The sequence below is a fragment of the Gekko japonicus genome, unplaced genomic scaffold (genome assembly GCF_001447785.1).
Source record: "Gekko japonicus isolate JY-2015 unplaced genomic scaffold, Gekko_japonicus_V1.1 scaffold67, whole genome shotgun sequence".
Classification (NCBI taxonomy): Eukaryota; Metazoa; Chordata; class Lepidosauria; order Squamata; family Gekkonidae; genus Gekko; species Gekko japonicus.
Genome location: NW_015161948.1, coordinates 631479 through 645576, shown reverse-complemented (window position 1 = coordinate 645576; position 14098 = coordinate 631479). Strand labels below are relative to the sequence as shown.

At 42.3% G+C, this 14098-nt stretch overlaps 1 protein-coding gene across 1 annotated transcript in view; it reads right to left on the bottom strand.

The window, feature by feature from the left end:
* Window positions 1-13855, bottom strand: part of CDON (cell adhesion associated, oncogene regulated) — a 68239-nt gene extending 54384 nt beyond the window's left edge. The window contains exon 1 of the mRNA XM_015429408.1: window positions 13712-13855. The gene's annotated coding sequence lies outside the window, so the exon portion shown is untranslated. The remainder of the gene's footprint in view (window positions 1-13711) is intronic.
* Window positions 13856-14098: the final 243 nt, after the last annotated feature.

The following is a 14098-nucleotide window of genomic DNA, read 5'->3' as shown; positions in this document are numbered from 1 at the left end:
GTGCCATCAGGAGGTCCAGAAGTGGGGCCAGGACACTAGAAGCCCTCCCACTTTTGCCCCCCCCCCCAAGCACCAAGAATACAGAGCATAACTTGTCCCAGCCTGAGAGTTCCTATCTACACCTTATGGCTAATAGCCACTGATGGACTTCTGCTCCATATGCTTATCTAATTCCCCCTTGAAGCCGTCCACGCTTGTAGCTGCCACCAGCTCCTGTGGCAGTGAATTCCATGTGTGAAGAAGTACTTCCTTTTATCTGTTCTAACCCGACGGCTCAGCAATTTCATTGAGTGCCCACGAGTTCTTGTATTGTGAGAAAGGGAGAAAAGTACTGCTTTCTCAACCTGCTCTATCCCTTGCATATAATCTTATAAACCTCAATCATGTCACCCCTCAGCAGTCGTTTCTCCAAGTTAAAGAGCCCCAAGTGTTTTAACCTTTCTTCATAGGGAAAGTGTTCCAACCCTTTTATCATTCTAGTTGTCCTTTTCTCTACTTTTTCCAATGCTATAATATCCTTTTTGAGGTGTGGTGACCAGAACTGTACACAGTACTCCAAATGAGGTCGCGCCATAGATTTATACAGGGGCATTATGATACTGGCTGATTTGTTTTCAATTCCCTTCCTAATAATCCCCAGCATAGCGTTGGCCTTTTTATTGCAGTTGCACACTGTCTAGACATTCTAATTGAGTTATCAACTACGACTCCAAGATCTCTCTCTTGGTCAGTCTCTGCCAGTTCGGACCCCATCAATGTGTATTTATATTTAGGATTTTTGGCTCCAATGTGCATCACTTTGCACTTGGCCACATTGAACCCCATTTGCCACGTTGACGCCCACTCACCCATCCGACAGATCCCCTTTGGGCTCCAGTCCTAACAAAGATTTTGAATCCACAGCACCTCATATCTCTAATAAAACATTACACTGCCGAAAGTGTGCGAGGAGAGTGAACTGACTGGGAACCTGACACTGATACATGTGGTAGGGGCAAGTTTACAAAATCAAGGATTGCCCACAGGCTCTGTCAGGTGTACAGCCTCCATGCAGGGCTGATGCATATTTATTTTCCTGCTTTTTTACTGTGGGAACCCCTCTTCTGCTATGCTACTGCAAAACAAATAAGACCCTTCTTTCATTAGGTTGTTCTTACAGGATCTTCAGAGGAAGAGGAGAAAGCAAACATTTAGAAAAGCTGGGAGTTGAAGTGAAACCATGGCAACCAAAAATCATGACAGTCCATGTGCCTAGCTTAGTAAAGATGTGAGCTCGGAGGATACTGAAATTGCTATGTACTGCACTGAACCACAAAGCAAAGCAAACTGAGGGAATGCCATTTGACAGCAATTACCTCTGCATCTATGCTATGCTTTGACAGAACATAGTTATGAAAATTTAACAAAAGCAAGTTTCAAGTATCTGAAGTAAGCAATAACTCATGAGAGTTTACACCCTGCCATATATTTTGTTGGTCTTTAAGGTGCTACTGGACTCTTGCTCTTTTCTGCTGCTACAGACATACTAACTCATCTTGAAATTTCGGAGCAGGCTGTAATACCCAGGGAATTACATTAGTTTGCTGAATGGATAACTTATCTTGACAAGTAATTTCGGTGCTAGCTGGGGCAATAAAACAGCTAGAAATCTTTGTGTCTAACTTTGTATGTATTTACTTCATTCATATCCCACCTTCTTCCCCAATGGGGACCCAAAGCAGCTTACGTCATTCTCCCCTCCTCTATTTTATCTTCCCTTCTACGGTAGTTTAGGCTGACAGCACACGATTGAACCAAGGTCACCCAGCAAGCTTCCACAGTTCAGTGGGGATTCAAGCCTGAGTCTCCCAAATCCTAATCTGACACTTTAACCCAGGGGTGTCAAACTCATTTGTTATGAGGGCCAGATCTGACATAAATGAGACTTTGTTGGGCTGAGCCATGTGTGTCATAAAATGTAATGCCAGGTAGCAGAGATATAAACTTTATAAAGGACACAAGGACAAAGGGATTTTTTTACTTAACATGCTTAAAACATTAGCACTCTTGCAATATTTTGTTTATTTAACAAAACTGACACCTCTTGCTCAGAGTTACTGCACCAAAACGTCTGTGCTGTTGCAATCTTGAGTATGCTGTTAAGGTGTGTATCTGTAAGCTGCAAATTTATGATGACGCAGCAGCGGCAGAACTGGAAGAAAAAGCAGAAGACAGCCAGTTCCACTGCGGGCCTGACAGAAGCCCTCTGGGGGCCTGATCTGGCCTCAGGCTGCATGTTTGACACCCCTGCTTTAACCACTACACCATACTTACAAAATATGAATATAACAAATACTAACCTATTAGCAATATCACAATTTTTAATATCACATAAAAGGAATGGGGGTATTCCCATATAAAACTATGCACTACACTTACACCTAAGCCTTGATTCTGCTTGTACTGCACTCTCCTCCATTGTATGAGTGGTCTTACATTGTGGAACATGTTCTCTCTTACACGCTCAAACACACACACCAATACCTGGGGAAACATGCTGCACAGCAAAACACTGCCCCTGCTATGGACCACGTGCAGCAGAACAAAGTTTGAGGCCAGTGGCACCTTTAAAACCAACAATTCTGGATATAAGCTTTTGTGTGCATGCATACTTCTTCAGGTACATTGAAACAGACTTTACCAACAATTACATAATGCGGGGGAATTAGTTGCCAGGAAAGACTGATTGGAGTCATGATGCATAAGTAACTGAGCAACAAGTATAGCTAAAATCGGATTAAAGCAGCTGGTAAAACCTGTGAATAGTACCAAATTAGCATACAGATAATTAAAGAGTTAACAAACAGATGTGAGAACTGAGTAACTCAGCATGTGTAGTGCGATAAGAACCCAATATCTCTGTTAAGCCCTGGGGGTTCCACTGTCCTGAGCGTTGCAATAACTTCTAATTCAGCAATCTCCTGTTCTAGTCTGTTTCTGATATTCCTTTGCAATAAAATAATTCTCCCATCCTACAGCAGCACAAAAGGTCTCCTGAAATGCTGCTCCTGAGGACTGGAGAACCCTCAGGAATAGCTTGGGGGGATTTGAGGTCTCTCACAGGAGGAAAGAACCAGTGAAAATCAACCTCCATGGCATCTAAAACTAGGCGGGATCCAAAACATAGCTTGAAAAAGATACAACATAAAATGATGAAAACAATGAGCCATGCTACATTCTGGAAGTAGATCTGGAGAAAAAATGTAAAATTTGGCAGCTTGTTCTGCTGCAGTACGACTGCCTACAGCAAAGGTTGCCTACATGGCACCAGTGGGCACCATGCCACCTAACACCTTTACTGGCACACACCAAGGGTTTAGATGGTCCCAGGTGGGGATTGGTCACTGAAGATTTTAAAAAATCTGCTTAGATAGTAGCTGCTGCCACAGCTCAAGGATCTTTAAACACTATGTCAATTTTTTAACAGCATCCTCTAGTGGCACCCATTTTGTTGTTGTACCCACCACCCTGCGTTAGAATTCCAAAGATGCTCACAAGCTCAAAAATACTGTGGATCCCTGGTTTACAGGCTCAGGATGTTTGGACAATTCCATAAACTCAGCTCAAGAGCAGCAATAAAACCAACTCTCTCCTGCCATGAAACTATAGTACTTTACAATTAATTGAGATTCCAGCAATTTATTTATACTAAATACTTGTGAAATGCATTTGAAGGCCAAACTACATGTTATGTTTTGTAACAAGTCAAGCCTGGGTTATGTGCATCTCCAAAATAGCACAAATAACTCCGCTTTCCAAAGCACTTTTAGCTCATGAAAATGGGGATGAAGGATGGCAGACACTCCTCCCCCCATACTGTGGTCCTAAGTCAAAATGGGCCTCCACGGACCTTTAAAATGTCTGTCTCAGCAGCTGCTCTACAGTTTCAGGGAAAGCGAGTTGGGTCCAGAGAACCCAGCATACAAAATGGTGTCACTTGGCCCTGAACTCTGCTCCAAAGGAACTAGACAAGAATTACTTAATTAGCAGCTCTACTTCTACTGACATTACCGAACAACTATGGCAATTCCATAAAAACACAGGCCAAAGATATATTAAACCAGCTTATTGAGTCTTACATTTTGTTGTAACTTGCAGGAATCTATGCAATTCATGAACCCTAAAGGAACATTTATGTATTAAACCTACACCTGCAGTCAAAAATTTATAGCAACCCAATCTACTACTGTCTTACATCACAGGTAATTAGAACCCATTAAATTCATGGCCACAGGGAAAATGCAGTCCACATGAATGAGAATACAAAGCAAACTGTGTGAGAAAGTGTGCTTGCACACGAAAGCTTACAATTTGAATAAAACTTTGTAGGTCTTAAAGGTGTCACTGGACTCAAACTTTGTTTCACAAAGCAAACTTGGTGTTATGAACTGCACAGAATTGCAATGTACATATAATAACTCATTTCCATCAAAGCTGGCTTAGCACAGTGCAAGAAAGGATCAACTGTTAAGCTTTAACTTTTCATGTAAATTTATACCTCACACAGATTTTCAAACAGGCATCCATATATATTAAATTTAAGTGCATCCTTCGATCATTCTGTCATTCTTTCTAGTTACAAGACCATGTTCAAGGAAAGGCAAACAAAACCAAGATGGCACTCCAGGTAAAATAGGCCTGCAGCAATATTTCATGGGGGCGCTGCCAAAAATGCATCCCCAAATAGCATCCAGAACATCACATTTATGACAATTAACTATTATTATTTATTTTTATTTATTTATTCCCGTAAACTGGCTCAGGGTGGGTCACAGCATTTCAATAAATACAATAAAATTTAAAACACATTAAAACATATAAAAACAATAGTCATGCTTGCCGTAGGGAGAATCCGGCCCATTGATGTAACTAAGTATGGCTGGTTATCAGTGGGTGGGAGACCACAACCTCGGGGGAGGCCACATATGGACGCCCGCTGCCTCAGCCAAAGTCCTGGCGGAACAGCTCCATCTTGCAGGCCCTGCAGAACTGAATAAGATCCCGCAGGGCCCTGATCTCAATGGGGAGCATGTTCCACCAGGTGGGGGCCAGGGTGGAAAAAGCCCTGGCCCTGGTCGAGGCTAGGCGAACATCTTTTGGCCAGAGAACACCAGGAGATGTTGACTCTCAGAGCGTAATTGCTCTCCGAGTCGTATATGGGAAGAGGTGGTCCCTTAGGTATGTTGGTCCCAGGCCCTTTGATAATTGAGTACTAAGATATCATTACCTACATTTATTCCATCAATACTGCCAGTTGTGGTGCAAACTATGTCAATATGCACATGGTGTAATGCCAAGCCACTAGAGAAGGCCACATCCTGTGTCACCTACTGAGTTTTTGCAGTCTGTGAAACTGATTTTTTAAAAAGCTTCATACATTCATGGGGATGCTAGTCCTACATTCTTAAACCATTAATACTCAAAACATGCATTTAAAAGATATAGCACCTCAAGGACCACATGACATGCTGCTCCCCTCCATCTCTGTAAATAAAAAGCTTGCTTGACTAAAAAGAACCATATGGTGTAGTGGTTAAAGCATCAGACTAAGATCTGGAAGACCTATGTACAAATCCCTACTGTGCCGTGGCATCTTGCTGGGTGACCCAGGGCTCATCAATCACTCTTAACCTAACCTACCACATATGGTGGTGGTTAGAAAAAGGTGAACAATGTTGTGAGAGGCTTTGGGTCTCCACTGGGGGAAAAATGCAGGGTATAAGTATCTAAATAAGAAAGTATCCAGGCTTGAGCTTTTATGGAAGGCATCTTCACTTCAAATCTGCAGCATAAACAATAATGAGACCAATCTTAAATTACAAAACTGGTTTCTAAAGTAGCACATTTTCAAAGCACCAGACAACTTGGTCCAGTGCTTCAGATGGTACATTCCAGCGCACTCAAACCTATCCACAGTTCCTAGTCAGCAGACTAGGAGACAGTTTCCCTTATGTCATGATGATGCATGGCCTCCATTATCCATTTTATTTCACCTCTGTCTTGCAATCATTATCTTGCCATACACCCAACATGCATGCAGGAGGGAAGGTAGCATGGTATCTCATCATATCTCGGAAGCTAAGCAGAGTTGGTACTTGGAAGGGAGACCACCAAAGAAACCACCTCTGCTTCTCACTTACCTTGAAAGCCCCTTGCTGGGATCACTATAAGTTGGCTGTGACTTGACAGCCCTTTACAGATACACAAGATGAAAGGCAGTATATGAAAACAAGAATGCATTTTTTTCTTCTTTACAGATACACGACATGCATGTAGACTGGATGGATATCACACCTTTCCATCTGGTGACCAGTGTTCTCTTTAAACTGAGTTAGTGTGAGCTAGCTCACAGTTTTTTAGTCCCAAGCTCACACATTTTTGTCTTCACTCCGGAAGGATGGCTCCAGAGCAAACTAATTTATGCAGTAGCCAAATCGTTCACTCACAACTTTAATGCCAGTGATCACAAAGTAAAATTTTTGCTCACAAGAATCCACAGCTTAGAGGGAGCATTGGCTGGTGACAAATACCTTTTACCACATATAAACGAAAAAAGGCACAGTTGCTACCCAAGAAGTCAAAGGCCACAGATTCACAGTTAGAGTTCCCTCATATCCTGCAAAGTCACAGGGGGACTACTTTCTCAGCCCTTTGACCATTATGTACACCAACTTCTAAGATTGCACCTGTTCTCTGACTCCTCCTGATTTTCAAATTCCCTGGTCCAATTCCTGGCATTCCCTGAGCCACAGCAAGCAGGTCACTGCTCCTCGCCCCACAAAGCCTTATCATACAAGTGAATCCCTTGGTTGGTGAGGGTATCAAGTAAACCATTCTAAGCAGCCATAGCTTTTCTCACTTGCTTTCTTACTTCCTCTACCACTCTAATTTGGTATTCCTTCCCCACCATGCCCCCCAGTTTCTGGCTCACTTTGTGCCTCCAAACTGAGAAGGCAAATGTGCTTATGGCAAGATTTCACTGCTACAAATGCAATACACTACATGCTAGAGTTCCCGAACTGTCAAAGGGTATAGTATTTGCACAGCTAGCAAGCAGTTTGACATGGAACTCATACATGGTGAAGCCTCCTTAGGAAGCCCATGAGACAGCTTTTATCCCTTTCCACTTGTTTTTGCTTTTGAGTACAGGACGAGCCTTTTGACACAAAATGATAAAGAAAACATGTTATTGTGTTCTTAAAAGCATTTCCAATCTCAATCTGCCAGTTTCACTTAATGACTTGCGAGCATTAGTCTTAGTCAGCCCTTATGAGCCAACAACCGGAATGATTTCCTACTGGCTTGAAGAGGAAATAAATGCTTGGCTGTGTCCATTGCTGTCTTGGGCTACCTGACTCTCAGAACTGTTTGCTACAGACAGTGGAAAGAGAATCACAGGATAGACAGAATGAAATACCCTGATTCATCAAGGGAATTACAACCAGTAGATAGCATACTCTACACCACTGCTGCAGTATGCAAGACCAACAAGTTCTGTGGCTACACAACCTTAACAAGTGTTTCAGCTAAATTAATGGAAGTGTAAAAGTAAGGCAGTAAGTTTTATTCTCATTTAAAAGCAAGAGCTTTTAACACATGGTGGCTACCTGACAGTGAATTCCAACCCCCATTTAACAGGATGGTCAGTTGGAGAATTCAAAGGATGGATAGCCTTTTTAAAAGACTGAGCAGCTTGTATATGTTTGCCATTTGCTTATCTGGAAGAGGGAGTCATACATCCAAAACTTTGCTTGACAAGACAGTATAGCACCCAGAGCTCAAATATTTGTCTCAAGTACAGAAATTACAAACTTCAAAGCTTGTGGAGCTTCTGTGTTTGCATATTAGATTTAAAATATTTGTTACTACAAATCTACTACAAACAATAGACCACACAGATTTCTATAAAGCTTATGTAAGTTAAAGAGTTGTTTCTAACTCTGCAAATGATTTTTATGTAAAAACATTGAAGTTTCTACCTATCAACAGTATTTTTACACTCCCAGATTACTACACCTAACATTAACTTTAAAGCCAAACTTATGGCTTTAATAGTTTGATTAAGGGCCCAAAATATATAGAAATTCTTGTCACACCTAGCAAGTTGAGATCTGTCACAGGCTCCAAAAACATGGGAAGTATTTCCTGACAACTGAATGTCCAAATGCTTGGGATATGTAAAGACCTATAGATGACAGTAAAAAGATTTTCAGTATGAAAACGGTCAGAGCATTTGCTACTTATGATACGCTAGCTGAAATGTTGAGTACACTGACCCACCAAACATTAATTAGCACATATATGAGGCTTGTGTACTGAGGAGAACATGCATCTGACCTGCAACTGTCCACCTAAGATACCCTAAACCCAACTTTTGGAAACTTTATATCCCATGGTTAAAAAGCACACTTCATGAATTAAGGTCAAGCCATATCTATTTTCCCCCTCGATATTTGCTTTAAAATACTGTCCAAACAGGAGAAATGTCTGATAACTGGACTGATTTCCAATTTATTTTACCTTTTTAAATGTTATATGTTAGACAGATACATTTAGAAGCAAACATTTGAACCCTGAAATGACAAAAGATACGACTGTAAAACACGTTTAGGTATATCCTGCTTCAAAAGAACAAGTCAGAACTGAGGGGCACCTGAACTCTAATGTGTAACAGACAATAGTTTAGATCCCTAATTACTGCCTCCTGTACCCAACCACTGGGCTTTTGTTGTTCTTAAAACAGACAAGCTACTGGAACTTGACATAGGGACCACTGCCTTAAAGTGCCTCAACAGGTACTGTATTCTTTCACTGCTCTGCCATAGGAGCTGGCCAGCAGAGGGAGTACACAGCATCTCATGCTTTTCAGACCTAACAGACCATCTACATCACTGCCAACCATACTTGCAAATGAATCAAACCAACTTCTACCACACAAGAATACAGGAGAAAGATCAATACTGGTAGAATTCCTATGCAAGTTATTCCAAAGAAGTTTACTATGAGAAATCAAATCTTGCTTACTATGATAACTGTAGAGTCTCAACATCAGAACCCCTGCACAATACATCAACTTTAGGGACAAAGGTCAAAGTACTGTAACCATAAATGCAACATTGATTCACTATAACTGCAGTGTAACTTTTTCATCTTGTTGCGACTCTGCTGATATTTAAGCCATTTGCTCCATTTTTATTACTTTCATGTCAATCTTGATTAGCTTTAAAAAAAAATCACAGCCTTAGCCATGACAGTTTCCAGTTCTACTTCAGAAGTATTTTTACATATTAAACTCCATCAGGGAGGCTGACGTATAGAATTCCGACACATTATTTTGAAGTACAATACTTGATGGGCCTCTTATGAGTATATCTCACATTAATATTTCCAAATTATAAATTGCTGGCTGAAAATGAATCTGTTACAATGAAACTGTTAAAACTGGATTCCAAATTTGTATTTTGGCAGAAACTACCTTATTCCAATATATTGTAACAAAAAAGCCACTACAACTAATGCAAATATAAATCATTTAATTTACATATGCAAATATGTATCGCTGCTTTCCAATATTTTCAGTTTGTCAACTGGAAATGTTTTAACCTTAGCAAGGAATCTAAAGCTGTCAAAAAAAAAAAAGCTTTACAAATCTTATGTCAAAAGGATTGTCAAAATCAAACTCTGTGTGTGTGAAGATGGAAAGGAGAAGAAGCATTATCTTAAAAATCAACTGACTAAACAGAAGACTAAAGCGCTAATTATCTGCAAATCTCAGTGCTTATAGTCAGGCAAGGTGTTTATTTTTTTCCAAATGAATCATTAACGTTATTAAACACCTAGACCCAGATCCGAAGTACTGGATGTTAAAAAGGAGCCAATTGCTGAAAAACTCAAAATCATTCAGCGCAAAAAGATAATGGTCAAGTATTTCTGACAAGCATCGTGCAATTCATAAGCTCACATTTTAAATCAATTTTAAGCATCAATGTTGCTATTGTAATGAAGTAGCAATAATTCTGAGTATGAACTTTCCCAAGATTAATAATTTAAAATTTCTGTAAATCATCAGCCAGATATAGTTCTCCCATAGGGAAAACACATCTATAACCTCTAGTTTTTACTGACAGAATCTGTTCTTTAAAAGGACAGTAGTTCAAAGGCTTTCCAAAGCACATATTTGCACTGGGCTACCAGCTGACCACAAAAGGTTATTTAACACTACAGAAGAGAAGCAAAAAGATATAAACTGACAGAATACAAAACATATTCCATCACCTATTATATTCCATTTTCAAGAAACTCACCAAATATAAATGCTTATTATTGGTCTTCCACCAGTGTGCCCTCTTCCAAGTCAAAAGACAGGGAATCAGATGGTTTCAATAATAAAGGTGAGTGAGCTAATTTTAGTGTTCCAAGTACAGCACAATCCTCCTTTAAATGCTAGTGTCTGCCTATTAGTATTCTTTGGGGCTGGGCTTTTTCACTTACCAGATAAGCTATTAAGTCATGCCTTGATTTCAGATCTGCCAACATATGGATTCTTCTAGTGCAGCCTCCCCCACCTATCATCAGGAATGATATACTTCTGGTTCTATTTCCCCCCACCCCATCCCCCTTACTACTAAAAAAAGGCACTGCAGGGCAGAAATTCCTCAGGTGCTTGCTAATGGAATTCCCAGGGTCTATGAGCCGCTTCGGGGATCAAGAGATCTCCTAGCCCCTGCTGGGGTAAGAAGCAACGAGTCTGTTCCATTTAATCAAATACAGAATGAATTTTCAGCCCTATTCACTAGGCTGTCTCCAGGACTCCAAAAAAGCACCAGGGAGCTAGAATCACACTAATGTGGCTCTTTCAGGCACATATAATTAGTTTGATTTTAAACAGCCACATTAATATCACCTCGGTACCATTACTCAAACTGTGCAAAACCATGATCCTGTATGTTTCAAGACAGAAAATACTGAAATTAGGAAATAAAAACAGAACTCTATTATGCATGCTGCACAGGCATTATTCCAATATGCAATTCATATTTACAGCAAAACAAACCCCTCTTAACGCTTTCAGTATTAAAGATGGTGATTCCTTTTTCAGATATTACCTCCTTTAAAATGAAGCCTTTTATACATGCCACTTCAGTATACATACTATCATTAAATACATTTTCATGGTCTGGAGTTATAAATTCATAATTGCCTGTACTGCCAACTGCTTTGCTGACAAGGCAAAGCACATACTCTAGGATACATTTTAAATTCTGTTGATTGAAACAACCATATACAAATCCTGAAGTACAATTGTCAGAAAATGTTTTGTAATAAAATATTAACCCCCTAGCATATACATACCAAGAGTTACAACTCTCATCTTATCATACACACACATTTTATCAACTGAGGAGTGTCAGATTACATACCCTGCCAACAGGAATTTTAGACTGGGTTATCTCATGGTTGTACAGCAAAAATAGTGTGATACTACTTGTTCTGGTACACAGAAAACTCATTATACACTGCCTTGCTGACCTGAACAAAGAAGCCTGTCTAAACAAAGTCAATCTAGTTCATGTCAAGTCAAACCACCTGCAAGAATGGTGAAAACCTGAACAGTACAGCAGAAAATACAGAATTAAACCAACTAAGCAATGGGGGAAGTTTCTGATTCTATGCACAAGCAAATCAACACAAGAATGTTGAAGATGCAACAGTTCACTTTGTTTGAGCTTCCTCTGAAATCACTGAGCTTTTCATCACCTAGATGTATAGCAGATTAAGACATCAGTCTTTGCATTTTCAGTTAAGACGCTGAAAGCACTTGATGCCAGAAATTCTCTTATGTCAACCCAAAGATCAGTGAATTACACAGTGCTGACTTACTAGGCAAGCCATTCCTCTGGAATTAGACACAGAGAAACAATAGAGTTCCCCATCTTAAAGTATTTTCTCTTGCACACAACTCATTTGGATACTGTGCAATTTTAACATGTGCATAACAGATAGCAAGCATGCAGGCCATTCCTGGTTAAGAATGCTTTCTAGTTGAGGAGCAGTTAACAGTTAATTTAAAGTTTCCAGACAAAATGTGATGTTTCATCTTAGCCCAAATGAGAAGAACCTCCCAACATGTTGCTGCTAAAAATACTCCTTAAGAAAAACAAGATGCAGCTTCAATTCCATGTTCAAAGACAGTTGTACCAGAAGTTGAAACAGTTTGAAGTTGACAAGCCAGTCTCTCAGTCACATTTCCAGATCAGTTCTACTGAGGGCAAATTTAATCAGAAAGACAGTAAGACATGGCAACTGCTTAGGAACCAATCACCCAGTTCTTTAGAAATCCATTCTGGGATATGCAGTATCAGCATCCAACTACTGTCACCACTACTCACTCCTAGCCTCCCACCTATATACATAACAGCTTCTGAAGATGAATTCTACTCAAGAAGAATGCAATCTACTTAAACGGCTATCCTTGACCCTAAGAATTAAACATCTTCTTCCCAGTTGGCACAGAAATATTTCAGAACTGCTGTGTAAAGTAGGTAGAGTATATTTTAACAGTAAAGCAATTTGAAATCAAACCATTCAAAGAGACACAATATGCAAGTGATGCCTTGTATTCTGTTTCTTTAACAGAATACAAGACAGAGTACCTATTCTAGCCTATGTCTTGTCAAATCAGGGTGGAACCTTTTTTCCGATCCACCATCCCCAATTACTCTTGCAGTTAAGGAACCAGGGAGCAGCACTGATTACAAACAAGCTGATCTAGACCACAAGACTGACACTGTTCCGCACTGTAAAGTCCAGTTGCATGGAAGAGGGGGAGCCTAAGGAGGTGCTCTCCTCAAACAGATCACTTGCTTTCCCATTAAATGCCAACTTTAGATAAGGTTGGATGCCTGGATTTTACAGATGTCAGAAGCCATAAAACCGCAACACTTCCTCTTTCCAGTCCCGGGATAAAGAGGACCTTCCAGACCAATTACTTCTCCCTTCCTGCATGCATCCCTGCATGCCCGAGACAAAACGGCGAATTACTGCAGATGAAGCAAACTGTACCCTCTTTCCAATTCCGGATGGGTGACCCTGTTTCAGCGTAGTCCAGAGCGACTCCACTCTAAGCCCGCTGCAACCGACGGCCTTACACGGAAAGCAACCCCGCATGGGGCTCGTCTCGTTACAGCACCCAAGCTTTGCAGCACTTTGCGGAGGGCAGATGCAGAGCCGCGCTTGGTCGGACGGATCGCAGCACCACCTCACGGGATGCCGGTCTTTGGCACTCCCGAGGGGCTTGCGCGGCAGCGACCAACTCGAACACCCGGGCAGGAGCAGACTGCAGCATGCTGGAGGTGGAGGATGTTTATCCTGCTCCGCTGACTCCGACCGAGCCGGCTCTGCTCCACCAACGCGCTGCGAACGTGCCAGCCCCGGAGGTGCTGCCACGAGATGTTCCCCCACCGCAGCCGCAGCAGCCCGCGCCGACGAGACCTTCTGGAATAGCCCCCCCCGTCCGCCCCCTGGGCTCTCACCCCCGACCTACACGCCGGGTGCCCCCGTGCTGACATCACCACCACCGCTGCTCCCAGTCCCAGTCCGGGCGGGCCAGCCCAGGCCGTCCCGGCTCTCCTCCTTCCCGCTCCCTCTCTCTCAGACCCCGGCTCCTTCTCACCTCTCAGCAGCGCCCATAGAGCCCTGGCTCCCGCTCGGCAGCCGCTCCCCGGTACATTCCAGAGAGAACAGGCGAGGCGGACGGGAGCCTCCATCCAACACCGGCGAGCCCGTCCCGTCCTTGCCCCGCCGCCGCCGCCGAACGCTTCAACTGGCGCACTGAGGCGGCCGAGGGGGAAGACAGAGACGCAAGGAAACGCGCCGGCCAACTCGCGCGCCCGGCTCTGCCAGAGGCTCCTGAGGGGGTAAGCTCCGCCCACGCGTCCCGCTTTCCATCCCCCCCGGCCCCGCGCATGCTCCACATGCACGAGCGCTCTCTCGCGCGCGCCCCTCGAGGGTCCCCCCGCCCCCTTCGGCCGGTCTCTGGCTCTAACCTGAGTTCGGCCCC